General features: G+C 37.5%; 2 pseudogenes; one reads left to right on the forward strand and one right to left on the reverse strand.

Moving 5' to 3' along the window:
- Nucleotides 1-913: 913 nt before the first annotated feature.
- LOC130866165 (olfactory receptor 4C15-like) lies at nucleotides 914-3,728 on the reverse strand (annotated as a pseudogene).
- A 459-nt stretch (nucleotides 3,729-4,187) lies between these two features.
- LOC130866541 (olfactory receptor 4C46-like) lies at nucleotides 4,188-5,117 on the forward strand (annotated as a pseudogene).
- Nucleotides 5,118-16,027: the final 10,910 nt, after the last annotated feature.

Raw genomic sequence — 16,027 nt, forward strand, 5'->3', positions numbered from 1 at the left:
TAAGTTCTGGAGTCTCAGGATGTCATTTAAAAACTTGCTTTTTCTTGAAATGATTTCAAATGCACATTTATTTTGCCAACAATTTTTAATGAAACAGTGTTAACAACAGCCATTCAAATAGTTAAATGTTCTCAAATATTTAATTAAATAAATGAGAGGATAAAATTAAATTGGCTTTAAAAAAAAACAATGTTGACTGGTATTTTAAGAGTGATGGTGAACTCTGAAACATAAATTCTCACTCCCACTATTGATGTCCACTGTATCTAAAGATGCCATCACTTTACAAGGAGTCTAGAATAAAGTATTAGCCCAAGAAAGCATTGATTTCTTTATTTTTTTGATTGAGGTTTCAAGGGTACTTCTTTATGTTGGTGTGTATGAGGTATGTGTATGTGAGTGTTATAAAACATGTGAGTTTGCCGGGCGGTCATGGCGCACGCCTTTAATCCCAGCACTTGGGAGGCAGAGGCAGGCGGATCTCTGTGAGTTCAAGACCAGCCTGGTCTACAAGAGCTAGTTCCAGGACAGGCTCCAAAACCACAGAGAAACCCTGTCTTGAAAAAACAAAAACAAAAAAAAAACAAAAACAAAAAAAATGTGCGTTTATGTGAAAGATAAATAGTATATATGACTATTAACATTGATACAGAGCCAAAATCAGTCAGTTGCTATGAATATCTATTGTATTCTACTACATTTCCTTAAAACAAATCTCCATTGAACCTTGAAATCACTGTTTCTCAGATAAATTCACAATGAAGCAAAACTCTGGGATCACAAATCTCCTGTGCACCAATACTAAATTAAAAATGTGCTTCCATGTTAGTAATAGCATGAAGGTTTCTGGGAAGTAATCTCAAATCATCATGTTGCCATTGTAAGGGTCCTTACCCAATAAAAGTGGAATATTTTAAAATTTATCAGGAACCACTGTAAATGTCTTCCACATTTTTCTGATGGCATTCATCATTTCCTTGTTTCTGAAAGTATAAACCATAGGATTGAGCAATGGTGTCAAAACATTGACAAATGTAAGTATATTTTTCTCAAAGGACAATGCAGATGTAGGTCTTGCATATATTAATATACATGGGACAAAGAACAAAAACACAACCGTAATATGGGATCCACAGGTGGAGAGAGCTTTATATCGACCTTCAGAACTGTGGGCTCTCAGAGAAAACAATATAACACCATAGGAGACAAGCAATAATGAGAAGATTATAATACAAATAGCCCCACTGTTGGCAAACACCCAAAGGACAAAAATGTGTGTATCAGTGCAGGCAAGCTTCAGTAATGGGAACAAGTCACACATGTAATGGTCAATAATATTGGTTCCACATAAAGGCAGCTGCAATGTGAATATAATTTGTATGATAGAATGCAAAAAGCCTCCTGCCCAAGATACCAACACTAAAACACCATAGAGCCTTTGCGTCATGATGGAAGAATAGTGAAGAGGCTTGCAAATGGCCACATAGCAGTCTTAGGCCATGGCTGCCAAGACAATTACTTCTGCCCCTGTGAAGAAGTGTACTGTAAACAGTTGTGTCATGCAACATTCAAAAGAGATCGTCTTCCTTTCATAAAAACAGTCTATAATTATCTTGGGTGTAATAGTAGAAGAAGTACATTGCCGGGCGGCGGTGGAGCACGCCTTTAATCCCAGCACTGGGGAGGCAGAGGCAAGCAGATCTCTGTGAGTTCGAGGCCAGCCTGGTCTACAAAAGCTAGTGCCAGGACAGGCTCCAAAGCTACACAGAAACCCTGTCTCGAAAAACAAAACAAAAAGGAAGAAGAAGAAGAAGAAGAAGAAGAAGAAGAAGAAGAAGAAGAAGAAGAAGAAGAAGAAGAAGAAGATAAGTACATGCACCCAGGAAAGTACATGGGTGAATGAGGTAGTGAAGGGTTGTAGATGATATGAATTATCCATACTCTAATTCTGGTGCAGAGTATAATTGACTACGTCAATTTAAATTACGTATGGAAAAGAAACCTACATAAAATCACTGGACTTCTTTTTTTTTTTTTTTTTTTTTTTGGTTTTTCGAGACAGGGTTTCTCTGTGGTTTTGGAGTCTGTCCTGGAACTAGCTCTTGTAGACCATGCTGATCTCGAACTCACAGAGATCCGCCTGCCTCTGCCTCCCAAGTGCTGGGATTAAAGTCGTGCACCACCACCACCCGGCCTGAAGTTTAAATTCTTAAAGAATTTGTAGGACACAGGATTTTGAAATCAAAGACCATGCTTTTGCGATGGAATACCAAATGAAAAATATCCAGACAAATTATGTAAAAAAGTTTCCGTACATTCCATATGCATGGAAGATTTAAATATATAAATTATCAAAGGTTTAGTCCATGAACATAGAAAACCCTTCCTGGGATTACTGCTATAGATAACACGAGTTTATGGTCTCTTGAAGAGTAATATTTCTAATGACTCTCCATGAGTTTATCAAGTGGCTAAATACTTTTTATAGTATTGTTCTAGTTTTGATTGTGTTATGTTTTCTTATATCTTCCTTGCAATCATTCTGATAAAAATCTATAAAATGTATCTTAATATTTTCACCTTATAGGTGAGGAAATAACAGCATAAGATTCCAAGAAATGCACCTAAGATAAAAGAAATTGCATATGGAAGAACGAGGATTCTAATCTGAAGTTGGGGTTCTAAAATTAATATCCTTATTGCTACTGTTGGATGGTTTTCAGCATTTTGAAGGACAATCTTAAAGCCTTCATTTCATAATTATGGTAAAGTAAAGGTGAGTGTGACCATGAAAAAGACCAAATTCCAAGACTCTGTCACTAAATACAGTACCACAACTTTCTTAATACTTGAGAGTAGAAAAATGTCAATGTGTGCATTGGATACTATGTTCCATACAAATTTACTTTAAAATAGTATTAAAATAGTAGTATTATTTGGGCCATAATAAAAAGATTAAATAAAAATAATTAAAGCATACTTATTAAAACAATACAGAATGTGAATCAATAATTTAAAGAAAAAATAATAAATATAAAAATAACATGAAATGTACATTTGATTGCTCTTTATTAATTCTTTGATTTTGTACTCAATTGCTAATTTCATTGGTTCTATTTTCTAATTTTAAGATAATGTAAAATAACTATTGAGACAATCTCTCAAGAATATAATGAGAATAAAATTGGGAAATAACTACAAATTCAGAATACACTCATTGATCAGTCATTTGAGCAATAGTGTTCTTGTTGTGGCAAATAACATTTAATCTTCATGATTCTTGACTCATTTGAAAAATTGACAAAATAATGTCAACCACATAATTTGTTATAAACATTAATGAAGAAACATGTGCACAGGAAACTGGGTGTCATGCCTCATAAAAGCTCAATCACATGAAAGTATGTAGTACTATTGTGAAGTTATTAGATTTCATAAACATAATTTTTAATGTTCATATTTTTATTTGACTATAAAATGTCATAATTTATTATATCATTTTTCAAGGAAAAATGTTTTTTCTGTATCTCCTCCTCTCTTCTCTCACACTCTTCCCCTGCTTTATACCTTCCACCACAGCACTTGCATCCTCTATATTCCCAGGAGTTACACCCTAGAATATCTATGTCACCTACTCTAAATAGGGTCTGAACTCCTCTCTCTGGCTTCCATTCTGGTACTCAGCCTCAGACCTTCTCATCCAACTCACACACACAACTCTACCGCATTACCACCCAATATTTTTCCTTCTTCAATTTCCTCTTTAGTTTTACACTCATATCCAAACACTTGATAAATTTCATTATTTCACATGGACGTAGAGAAAGTGCTTTAGTTTCGCATTCACAGCCTGTACACACAACATCTACATCTTTGTTAAAGCTTGGCTTCGACTAGCATAAAATCTACTACAAGTTAGATCCTGAGTCATAATAGATGGACTTGTATAATCAGTTGTCTTTTGTCCTGCACACTCATAAAAATTCCTCATATTGATCTCCTAAGAGAGTTGTCAAATGAGAAACAACTTGAAGAATTCAGAACCTGTCTTAGAACATAAATAAAAATTTACAGATAAGCAGAAAACAGAGATCTGAGACTAAACGCAATAAGGTGGAGATTTTTAAAAGATTAAAAATAGCATTGATATTTTTCAGGTGATATAACCACCTATCACTTGAAATAAAATGGAGAACCAAAACAACCTGACAGACTTTATCCTTCTGGGACTCACAGAGAACCCAAAGATGCAGAAAGTTGTATTTGCTGTGTTTTTTCTTATCTACATCACTTCTATAGCAGGAAATACGCTCATTGTGGTCTCCATAATTTCTACATCATTGTTAGAGTCTCCCATGTACTTTTTCCTGGCCTATCTGTCCTTTATTGATGCCTGTTATTCCTCTGTTAGCACCCCTAAACTGATAGTAGATTCACTCTGTGCAAAGAAGACCATTCTGTTCAATGAATGCATGACTCAAATCTTCGGGGAGCATTTGTTTGGAGGTGCTGAGATCATCCTGCTGACTGTGATGGCCTATGACCGCTATGTGGCCATCTACAAACCCCTTCATTATGCAACCATTATGAGTCAATGACTATGTAACCTGCTAGTGGGAGTGTCGTGGTTGGGAGGTTTTCTTCATGCCACCATACAGATCCTGTTCATTTTCTGATTACCTTTCTGTGGACCTAATATCATAGATCACTTTATGTGTGATCTTAATCCTTTGCTCAACCTTGTCTGCACCGATACTCACACTCTTGGACTCTTTGTTGCTGCTAACAGTGGCTTTACTTGCCTGCTAAACTTCCTCCTTCTGTTGGTCTCCTATGTGGCCATCCTACGCTCCCTAAAGAGCCACAGTGCAGAAGGAAGGTGCAAAGCCCTTTCTACCTGTATTTCACACATCACAGTGGTTGTCTTATTCTTTGTGCCTTGAATATTTGTGTACATGAGACCTGTAGCTACCTTATCTACTGATAAAGCAGTCGCTATGTTCTATACTATGATAACTCCCATGCTAAATCCCTTAATCTACACCTTGAGAAATGCTCAGATGAAAGATGCCATTAAGAAATTGGGGAGCAAAAAAGTTCTTTTAAGTAACGAATAAACACACCTGGAGCACAGCATGAATTAAATTAAATCATAAAATAAAAAGCTACTATCTATAATTTTAGAAAGCACATTTATTGGATAAGGAGAAAATAAGTTATGCATTTTATTTACAAATTCTGCAGCAAAAAGAGTAGAGAAGGGTATAACAAAAGACAGCATCCACCCCTCACATATTTGGGAAATTCTACAAAATTGAGACTTTTTCAATAACTCAGCCTTGTATGAGAAATCATATGGTTTCCATGTAGTAAAAAGTGAATAAGTAATAAGTATTAGTGATATAACATAATCTCACTGTCATTCCAAAGATAGGTACTGATATTCTTCCCTTTTCAGGAACTGACAGACAGGAAAGTACCAAAATCATAAGGACCGATAAAACAGTAACCAGAACAAGACTGATTTTCCAGGCCATTCTTCTCCATTTATACTTAGTGAAGAGATGACAATAGAAAGGTTAGATAAACACAGATTCTCAGCATATTAACGATTGTTTTGCCTCAGTAATCTCTCTGCTCTTAGCAAGATTTCATGTTCTTAAGAATAATACTCTCTCTTTTAACCACTTTACATTTAGGTAATATTTTCTTATTTAAAACTGTTTTTAAAAATGTGCTCATACTTGGGAATGGTTTAAGGTAGGAAGCCATTGGTGGTTAATGGACACAGGGCTGACTGGACTGGAGGTATAACTCCTTACATTCTATAACATCCTGGGGGTGCTGAAAGTTTTATGACAACTAATTAAATTTTCCAACATGTTCATTGAAGAGTAATTAAATGTTTCAAGTACAAAGACATAATATGTATCTTAGATGATATATATATATATGTATATATACTGATCTGATACGATATTACATATAATTTATGTAGTAAAGTATCATGAAATGCCCCATAAATATGTGCAATTGTTATGTGCTAATTAGAAATAAAGTACATTTAAAATGTATTTGTCTCCTGTGCCTGTGGTGGTTTAAATGAGAAATGTCTCCCATTGGCTCAGATACTTGAACACCTGGTCCTCAATTGGTTGTGCTGTTTGGCGAAGTGATGCAGCCTTGCTGGAGGAAGTGCATTATTGGGGCTGGGATTGAGAGTTTATACCTTTGCCCTACTTCCAATTTATTCTTCCTGCTTCCACCTTACAGTTGAAGATGTAAGTTCCCAGTTTCCTTTTCCTGCAGCCATATCTGCCACTTGTGTCTATGCCTACAAATCATAATGGACTCATATCCTTAGTAACCATAAAGTAAGTTGAACTATTTCTTCCATAAGTTGCCCTTGGTCATAGAATTTTATCACAGCAATAGAAAAATAATGGATGTATACAGTTCCAAACACACACACACACAAATTCAGAATAAATACATTCTAACTTTTATGTGTTTTATGCACAAATCAACAATTACTTTGAGGCCAGTGAATCTATCAGAAACAGTGACATTTATTACTGTTTTGATGGTAAATAAGGAAAATTCCAGATCTTCCCTTGATTTAGCTTAGTGACCATTAGGACATTATAAGAATAAATGTATAATACAGTAATATAAATGATAAGAAAGTAGAAGTGCATTATGCATTAACACAAAATTGGACAACCCAAGAAAGAACTCCTACATTAAGAAGCAGAGGTATGAGCCAAAACATTATAAATGGAGTCAGGAGTTGGATGATGGTTCACTTACAAAAGTACTTGCTGTACAAATATGAGGACCAGATTCCAGCTCTCCAGAATCCTACCAGAAACGAAGGAGATCTAAGAACATGAGTAATATTCTTCCCCAGGGAAAATCACACCCATTGATTGTCCAGTACCAAAAGATCACCCTTGAAAAAATATATACCAGTAGCACTATACAAACTTAGCAGGTTGTATTTATGTATTTAGGAATATACATGTATACACATTGGTGTATGTAACAGTAAACAGTGAAAAATAGCGACAATTAATTCAAAAGAGAACAAGAAGGGATATTTGGGAGAGCTTAGAGAAATGAAAGGAAATAGGGAAATGTTGTAATTATATTTTAATCTCAAAAATAAAAGAAAATTTTAAAATTCTGTGCTTGGGTTGCAAGATTCTGAAACCTCAGCACTGATGGAGCAGAGACCAGGGAATCTCAACACTCACTGGCCACCCAGTCAGGCTAAACAGTGAGCTCAGGGCTCAGTGAGAGATCCTGCCTCAAAAGAAAAGAATAATGATGATGGACACTTAATATTCACCCCTGGTATCCTTACACACATACACATATATAAGCATGTACCTATATACATACAGAATATGAACACACATATATTTAATACACATACATAAATATATCAGTAGAATGCATACAAATGAATCTTATCTGAAAGTATTTCAAAAAGAAGGAAAATATTCAAAAGGTTTTCTAGAAAGATTGTTTAAGAGCAAATTTCTTTATGCTCTGGCTCTTACAATCTTTCCACCCCATCTTTTGTAATGTTCCTTGAGTCATAGATGTAGGAACTATGATAAAGATGTACCCACTGAAGCTGGGTTCCCCGTGATCTACTCTAACCACACCTTGAAAATAGATTGAAGGAAACAAGAATAGAAGCACGAGCTTATTGTAATGATTTAAGTGTAAATGCTGTGAAGTTACAAAGTGTGATGGATTCTGCTTCATCATTTTAAATCTGTTCTACTAGGCTAGCACCCACATACTCCAAGTACCACAAGTCTAGATCACTAACAGTTCATAGCCCATGTGTCTCTAGGCAATGCATGAAAGAACATGGGGGGAAATATTATAACAATTTCAGAACCTCCAAATGTCCAATATAGAGGTAAAAACATTTAATTCTTTGTCTTCAAGGGAAATCAGCTCTGTAACACAACTCCAGAGCTCTCAAAACTCCAGGATGAAGCCAAATACGGTTGACACCACATTCTTCCCCACAGCTGTAGTCAGTTTCCCTCAAATCCTTCTTCCTTTACCTCATTTTCATCAAAATGCAGATCTCAGGACCTCCACCTGTGCATCACCACCTAAATGAATAGGTTGAGATAATTCAAGAAATATATATAATATTTATATACTGTATTAAAATAAAATGGAAAAATGAAAGTATATTCAACTAATGGTGGATGTTGACATGTAGAAGAATGTAAATTAATCCGTATCTATCACCATGCACAAAACTTAAGTTCAAATGGATGAAAGAACTTAACACAAATCCAACCAAACTGAAGCTCATAGAAGAGAAAGAGGGAAGTACCCTCGAACGCATTGACATAGGAGACCTCTTTTTAAATATAATGCCAGTAGCACAGACAGTGAGAGAAACAACTAATAAATGGGATCTTCTGAAACTGAGAAGCTTCCATAAAGCAAAGGACATGGTCAACAAAACTAAACAACTACCTACAGAACTGGAGATCTTCATCAATCACACATCTGACAGAGGGCTGATTTCTATAATATCCAGAGAGTTCAAGAAACTAGACATCAACTACCAAATAATCCAATTAAAAATGGGGTACAAATCTAAATAGATAATTCTCAACAAAAGACTTCCAAAGGCTGAAAGACACTTAGGGAAATGCTCAACATCCTTATCTAGCAGAGAAATACAAATCAAAACAACTCTGAGATTTAATTTTACACCAACTGGAATGGCTAAGATTGATTAGAGCTTATGCTGGAGAGGATATAGAATAAGGGGGATATACTTTCATTGCTAATGTGAGTGCAAACTTGTACAGCCACTGCGGAAATCAGTACGACAATTTTTTAGAAATTGGGAATCAATCTACCTCTATACCCAGCAATATCACTTTGGGGCATAACCCAAAGGAGGCACACTCAAACCACAAGTACATTTGTTCAACTATGTTCATAGCAGCATTATTCACAATAGCCAGAACCTGGAAACAACCTTGATGCCCCTCAACTGAAGAATGGATAAAGAAAATGTGGTACATTTACACAATGGAGTACTAGTCACCAGGGAAAAAAAGGACATCTTGAAATTTTCAGGAAAATGAACAGAACTAGAAAAAAATCTTCCTGAGGTATCCCAGACCCAGAAAGACAAATATAACATGTACTTACTCATAAGCAGATATCAGATATAAAGAAAAAGAATAACCAGCCTACAGTACACAACCCTTGAGAACCCTCATTCAGAAACACATGGAAGCAGATGGAGAGATCCACAACTAACCACTGGGCTGACCTGGAAACAATCAAAGAGAGGGAGAAATGATAATATGAACAAAGGGATGAAGAGCATGATGGGAAAATCACATAAACTGCTGACCTGCGCTAGTAGGAGCTCACTGACTCCAAACTGACCACTGGGTAACCTGCATAGGACCAAACTAGGCCCCCTGGTGCAGGCGCAAATGGTGTGACTTTATCAATATGTGGAACTATTGGCAGTGGGACCAGGTTCTAACCCTAATACATGAACTGACTTTGTGGAGCCCATTCTCAATGTATAGATACCTTGCTCAGCTTAGGCATGGGTGGGGGCTTGGTCAGGTAATGGTGACACACACCATAGCTCCTTCATTATATTCAAGCTAAATTAGATCACTCTTCTATGTTGTCACTTTCTTTATAAAAAGGAAACTATGTAGTATTTTCTGCTCATTTCTAAGGCAGGAGAATAATGGATCTCATCTTACTTGTGGTTGAGTATTCAGAATTCAACAGACCAGTAGCAATTTGAGGAACAGTTACCTTTTTCTATTGAATTTTTGAACTATTTCAATTTTATAATTTCAATATTATAATTCTTGTGTGTCTGTTTCTGAGGTCCTCTTTAGCAATTTCAAAGGAAGACAAAAGTTTTGAAACTTTATTGTCTAGTATCCCAAGTCTCTAAATAATGGCAGGCTTACCTCAGGGTTTATGAGTTCAGAACTGTGGTTATAGGTTTGAAGAAACATCTGTATCCTCAGGATCTTTAGTTTTCTTGAGATTTAGCTTCAGTGCTCTTCCAGTGCTTGGAAAAGCTCTACACTATTATGTGTTCCCATTTCTACTATGTGTTAAGAATATTGTGTTAGTGGTACTTCCCATCTCCTCTCTTTATTAAAATACCACCTCCTGGACCAATGGGTGCTCCTAGGGTGACAAATGATGCAATGGCAACACCTTTCAGGTTAGGGTACACAGAAATGTTTGACATGATTTCTTGTGGCTCTGTGTTCTTGCTGCATTTACGTATAATGTTCATTTATGTTCACTGTTTTACCTGACCAAAAATTAGACAGGCTAAAGCATTTAACATTCATAGCAAGGAGGTTGGAAGGACTTAACCCTCTTTTGGTGCTCACATGTCTTACTGTCTAGGTATTATGTGTAAATGGACAAACGGATTCAAACTCGTTGGAAGAGAATTCCATCAACAAAGTATATTAATAGTGACCACATACTTTCACAGATTATTTTACAATTTTATGAAATAGTTTTTGATGTTTTTGAGGATATCTCTCACTCAGCCATACAGAATTATATTGCCTCTCTCCCCGTTAGGTGCTGAGGTCAAGGTCATGGGTATACCTACCACTCAACCTCAGAAAATCTTTTCTTGCATCACCTGCTATTTTAAATGTTATGTGCTTTAGTGGAGACAAGTAGATTCAGCATTAGTTCTTTTTTTGTTCTAATGTTATATTTTTATTGATTTTTTTTGGGTGGATATTTGACATCATGCACCCCAGTCCCACTCATTTCCCATTCCTTCCATGTTCTTTGAGGCATTGTAACATCCCCCAAAGAAAACTAAAATTGAAAATAAAAATAAACAACAACAAAAAAGATCTCCTTGACTTCTCTGAGCAACAAACTTACCTCATCTATGCTGGGATTTGGGCTGCCTTCCCTTATACAGGTCATCTTCATGCAGTCAGATTCTATGAGTATATATGTGCAATTATTCTAGCATGCCCTAAAAACTCTTTTGCAATGAACTTCCACTAACTCTAGTAGTTTCAATATCATCTTCAGCTGTAATCCCTAAACCTTGTAGGTCATATGTATGGTGTAGTTGACGGAATTGGAGCTAAGTATTCTAAGGGTTTGTATTCTCTTCCTGGTGGCCAGCTGTGGATCTGCATATTAACTTCCATATATAGCTTTTTGATGAGACTTGATAAATGCACATATTAGTGAAAAGAAATGAACATTGGGATTGTGTAAAATCTACAGATTCTTTGGTAGGATGGCCATTTTTACAGTAATAATCTTGAAAAATCAATGAGCATGGGGGTCTTTCCATTTTCTGCTATCTTCAGTTTCTTTCTTGAGTGTCTCAGCAGACATTACACAACTCTTTCACTTCATTTTCTGTATTAATTTCAAAGTTTATTGAAGTTACTGTGAATGTTTCATTGATTTCTTTATTGGGATATTTGTCTTTGGAGAACAGGAATGCTGCAGCATTTGTAAGAATTGTGAAGGAGAGGGACCTTGGCAGGTGATAGCCAGAGGCTTCAGGGCAGGTGAGAGACAAATACACCATGCAGGCCACTGCTTGAATAAGGAGTTTCATTGAGATAAAGGGAATTGGGGAGGGAAAAAAGAAAGGGGGAGAAAAAAAGAGACAGAGACAGAGAGAGACACACAGAGAGAAACAGAGACCTGCTTGCCTCTTCAGAAGAACAGCAGGAAAGAGAGTGGGAATGGTTAAATTCCTGGATGGTAATATTGTCTGCAACTATCTTGGTGTTGGTTTACAAATTTCAAATTTATTTATTTATTAATCAATCTAGTATTTAGTTATCAAATTAACTTACCTCTTAAATTTTTCAAAAGAATTATCATAGGTGCAATAATCTTGATTGACCAGCAGGTGGAGCCTGGCTGGTTAAGGTGGTTGTTGAGAGCTAAGGTGTAATAAGGATGTTGGCCAGCAGGTGTCGCCGGTGTACCACTAAAGTAGGTCCTAGATAAGACTGAATTAACCTGTGAGATCTAGCAGAGCTGCTAACAAATTTGGTTAGATTGGACAAAAGCAGCACTCTCCCACACGGAGAGGGTTGCATTGGGTAGAAGGTCAAGGGACTCAGAAACTGCAGGTGCCTGTAAACTGTGAGGGGGATCCTATCACTCCTGTAAAAAATCTGGGAATGCAAGCCAGTGTTCCACATTCTGGCTAACTAGCCAAGCAGGGTAAGAGCTCCCTGGGTCAGAGCTCAGCCTGGTAAGAGCAGACCTGGTGGCAGCTGAACATCAAAAGCAGATCATAGCATGGGTGGTGGCAGTGGGCCACACGTGTCAGGGGAGACAATTGCAAGTTACTCTGAGTAGTTGGGTGGTTGGTTGCAGTGATGGTAGCTCAGCTATGTGGTGGGAACCTGAGACTCTCACGAACAACTTCTCCTTTTGGAAAGGCCCTGGAGAATCTGACCCAATTTTTTTATTATTATTTTTATTCTTTTTTAATTAAAATTTCCACCTGCTCCCCGTTTCCCATTTCCCTCCCCTCCTCCCAAATATTGCCCCCCAGTCCCCTCCCCCTATCCCCACTCCTTTTCTCCTCCCCCCACACCATTCCCCCTCCCTCTCGATAATGAAGAGCAGTCCAAATTCTCTGCCCTGCGGGAAGACGAAGGTCTTCTATCTATGTCCAGGAAGGTGAGCGTCTAAACAGGCTAAGCACCCACAAAGCCAGTTCATGTATTAGGATCGAAACCTAGTGCCATTGTCCTTGGCTTCTCATCAGCCTTCATTGTCCGCCATGCTCAGAGAGTCCAGTTTCAACCCATGCTTATTCAGTCCCAGACCAGCTGGCCTTGGTGGGCTCACAATAAATCAGTTCCACTGTCACAGTGGGTGGGTGCATCCCTCGTGGTCTGACCCAATTTTTTAAGACCGATGGATAGTTCAATGCAGTTCTCGGTATGACCCCCCAGGAGCATATGTGCTACCTGTTCTCCTTGCCTTCTTTATCCAAATAATATTGCTGGCTGCCTCTAGTTTCAATTTCTTTAAAGCTATGGATGAAATGGCTATTGCCTAGGGAATTTCTCCATGATGACTCTTTTCTGGGTGATCCAGAGAACATACTATTTTTTAATTTTATTTTTAATTTTATTTTTTTAAAAAAGAAAACAAACTTTTTTTAAAATTTGCATACGAATCTCAGTTCACACTTCTTCCCCTCCTCCAATTCCCACTACCTTTCCCCCAATCCTACTCCCCGTCCACTCCTAAGAGAGAGTAAGGCACATTGCTTTGGGGAAGGTCCAAGATCCTCCTTGCTATATGAAGACTGAGCAAGGTATTCATACAAAGAGAATAGGTTCCCAAAAAGTCAGTACAAGCAGTAGGGATAAATCCTGGTGCCACTGCCAGTGGCCTCGCAGTTCGTCCCAGCCATACAACTGTCACCCACATTCAGAGGATCTAGTGTGGTCCTATGCTGGTTCCTTCTCTGTCAGGCTGGAGTTGGTGAGTTCCCATTATCTCGGGTTCATTGTTTCAGTGGATGTCCCCATCACAGTCTTGACCTCTTTGCTCATATTCTCACTCTTCTCATTCTTCAATTGAACTTTGGGAGCTCAGCCCAGTGCTCCACTGAAAGTCTCTGCCTGTTTTCATCAGTTGCTGGATGAAGGTTCTACGGAGACATTTAAGCTATTCATCAAACTGACTACAGGACAATGCCAGTTTGGGCACCCTCTCAGAGGAGATATTTAAAAAAAAATAAATAGTGCATCTAATCCATCACCTAAAGCCTTTGATATTGCAAGTGTGACCCTGGATTCAGGATCTTAAGAACAGAATGTTGCCTTTCCAATACACTTTGTGATTAGCTTTAAAAGAGTCACAGTACTTCATGGCATTGCAAATCTGCATGACTACTGTGGAGAGAATGATGTTAGCCATAAGAGTCCAGGAGAAATAGTAATAAATAGACATCAGGGGTTAATGGGAATAGTATAAGAACACGGAATGAAGCAGAATCATAGAAACCATAATAACCTAATTTCTAAAGGCTGTGCCAAAACTGTAGGAAATTGAGAGGAGAAGGACATGAGAACAAGAGGTAAGCAGTGCCAACTATTAAGAGTAAACTTTTTAGTTACATAGTTTACAGGATGACAGAAAAAAAAAAACCCTGGTATGCCCACTATTGGAGTTGGAGTAGTAGATAATAAAAAATGAATTGATTCGCCGGGCGGTGGTGGCACACGCCTTTAATTCCAGCACTCGGGAGGCAGAGGCAGGCGGATCTCTGTGAGTTCGAGACCAGCCTGGTCTACAAGAGCTAGTTCCAGGATAGGCTCCAAAACCACAGAGAAACCCTGTCTCGAAAAACCAAAAAAAAAAAAAAAAAAAGAATTGATTCAACCTTGACTGATAAGTTCATTATGAGAATTTATATTTGTCCAAATCTAAACATTAACCACCTAATGGCAAAACTCTCTTTCATTTTGCATGATGCTGTAACTGAAAATGCTGCTAACTGGGTACACTGTTCTACCTGTAGGTATGCCTAGTTAGAAAACTTTCTTTGTTGCCTGCAATACCTATTATGATTTTGTCATTAGAGCTATGAGCCAAGTAGGTAATAGTTACCAGTGAGAAGGTTAAGGGATGGAAGGAGAATGAGGTAAGGGAACAAACTGACAGTTGTTGTAGCCATTATTAGAAACTTAAAGAAATAAAATAATTATAAAACTATTCATTCACACCATTGGAATTATATAAATAAAAATGGCTCCAGCTATATGGGGCCACTTATTTATATCAGCTGATCAGAGTTTCATCATTGCACTGACTTCATACATCCATCCCAGGTCATTGGACCCGCTGAGAATTGGGAGCTAGTCTTTCAACATTTGGGAACTTTATGTCACGTGTATTGCTGGTATTCACTCCACAACTCCTCCCACGTCTGCCCCCTATTTACTTACCCACCCAGCTTTGCCTTCTTTTTCTTCCAGTTCCAATTGTTCTGCCTCACTATCTTTGAATGTGGGGCGTTTCACTGGAGCATGAGTTACTTACCAGGGGCTACATGCTTAAGAAGACTTGTGCTCCTTACCCCAGCAACTAAAAATTGACAACAGTTCCTCATATAGAGATGATATTTCATGCATAACTTTATACTTTTTGATGGGTTACATTCTTCTTGATGGGTTGCACAGGTCTTTTGTGTGCTTTAAAAATTGCTATGAGTTCATATTTGCAACTTCCATTCTGTTTCCAGAAGATGCTGTTTTCCTTTTCTAGTTTTTTTTTAAATTTAGTACTTTTATAAAAATATTTTTCAATAATATGAATGGTGAATTTAAGTTGTTAGTTTGGCAAGGCTTTGGGATGCATTTTTAACATAACAAAATAAAATATAATAAGTTAAAACAAAAACCATAAAATCAAAGTTGGACAGGAAAAACAAACAGGAAAAAGAGCTCCAGGTGAAGCGAAAATAATCATAAACCCATTCATTCCCACATTCAGGCATCCCATAAAAATGCTAAACTAAAATATATGCAGAGGATCTGGTGCAGACCCATGGAGGCCCTGGGCTTGCTGCTTCCATCTTTGTGAGTTCATAAGAGCTTTACTCAGTTGATTTAGAGGGCCTTGTTCTCTTGGGGTCCTTCATGCCCTCTGGTTCTTACACTCTTTCTGTTTCCTCTTCTGTAGGATTTCTTGAGCTCTGAAGGGAAGGATTTCATGGGGACAACTCATTTAGAGCTGTGTGTTCCAAGGTCACTCATTCTATTTGTGAAAAATGTCTGGCTGTGAGCTTATGTATTTATTCCAATCTGCTGCAGGAGGAAGCTTCTCTGATGATGGTTCAGCAAGATACTGATCTTTGAGGATAGCAGAATACCATTAGAAGTCATTTATTGCTTTATTAGGTCAGTAACATTTGGTTTTACCTTAGCTCTTATGGCTATCTAGTCTCTGA

Source organism: Chionomys nivalis, chromosome 25, assembly GCF_950005125.1.
Source record: "Chionomys nivalis chromosome 25, mChiNiv1.1, whole genome shotgun sequence".
Classification (NCBI taxonomy): Eukaryota; Metazoa; Chordata; class Mammalia; order Rodentia; family Cricetidae; genus Chionomys; species Chionomys nivalis.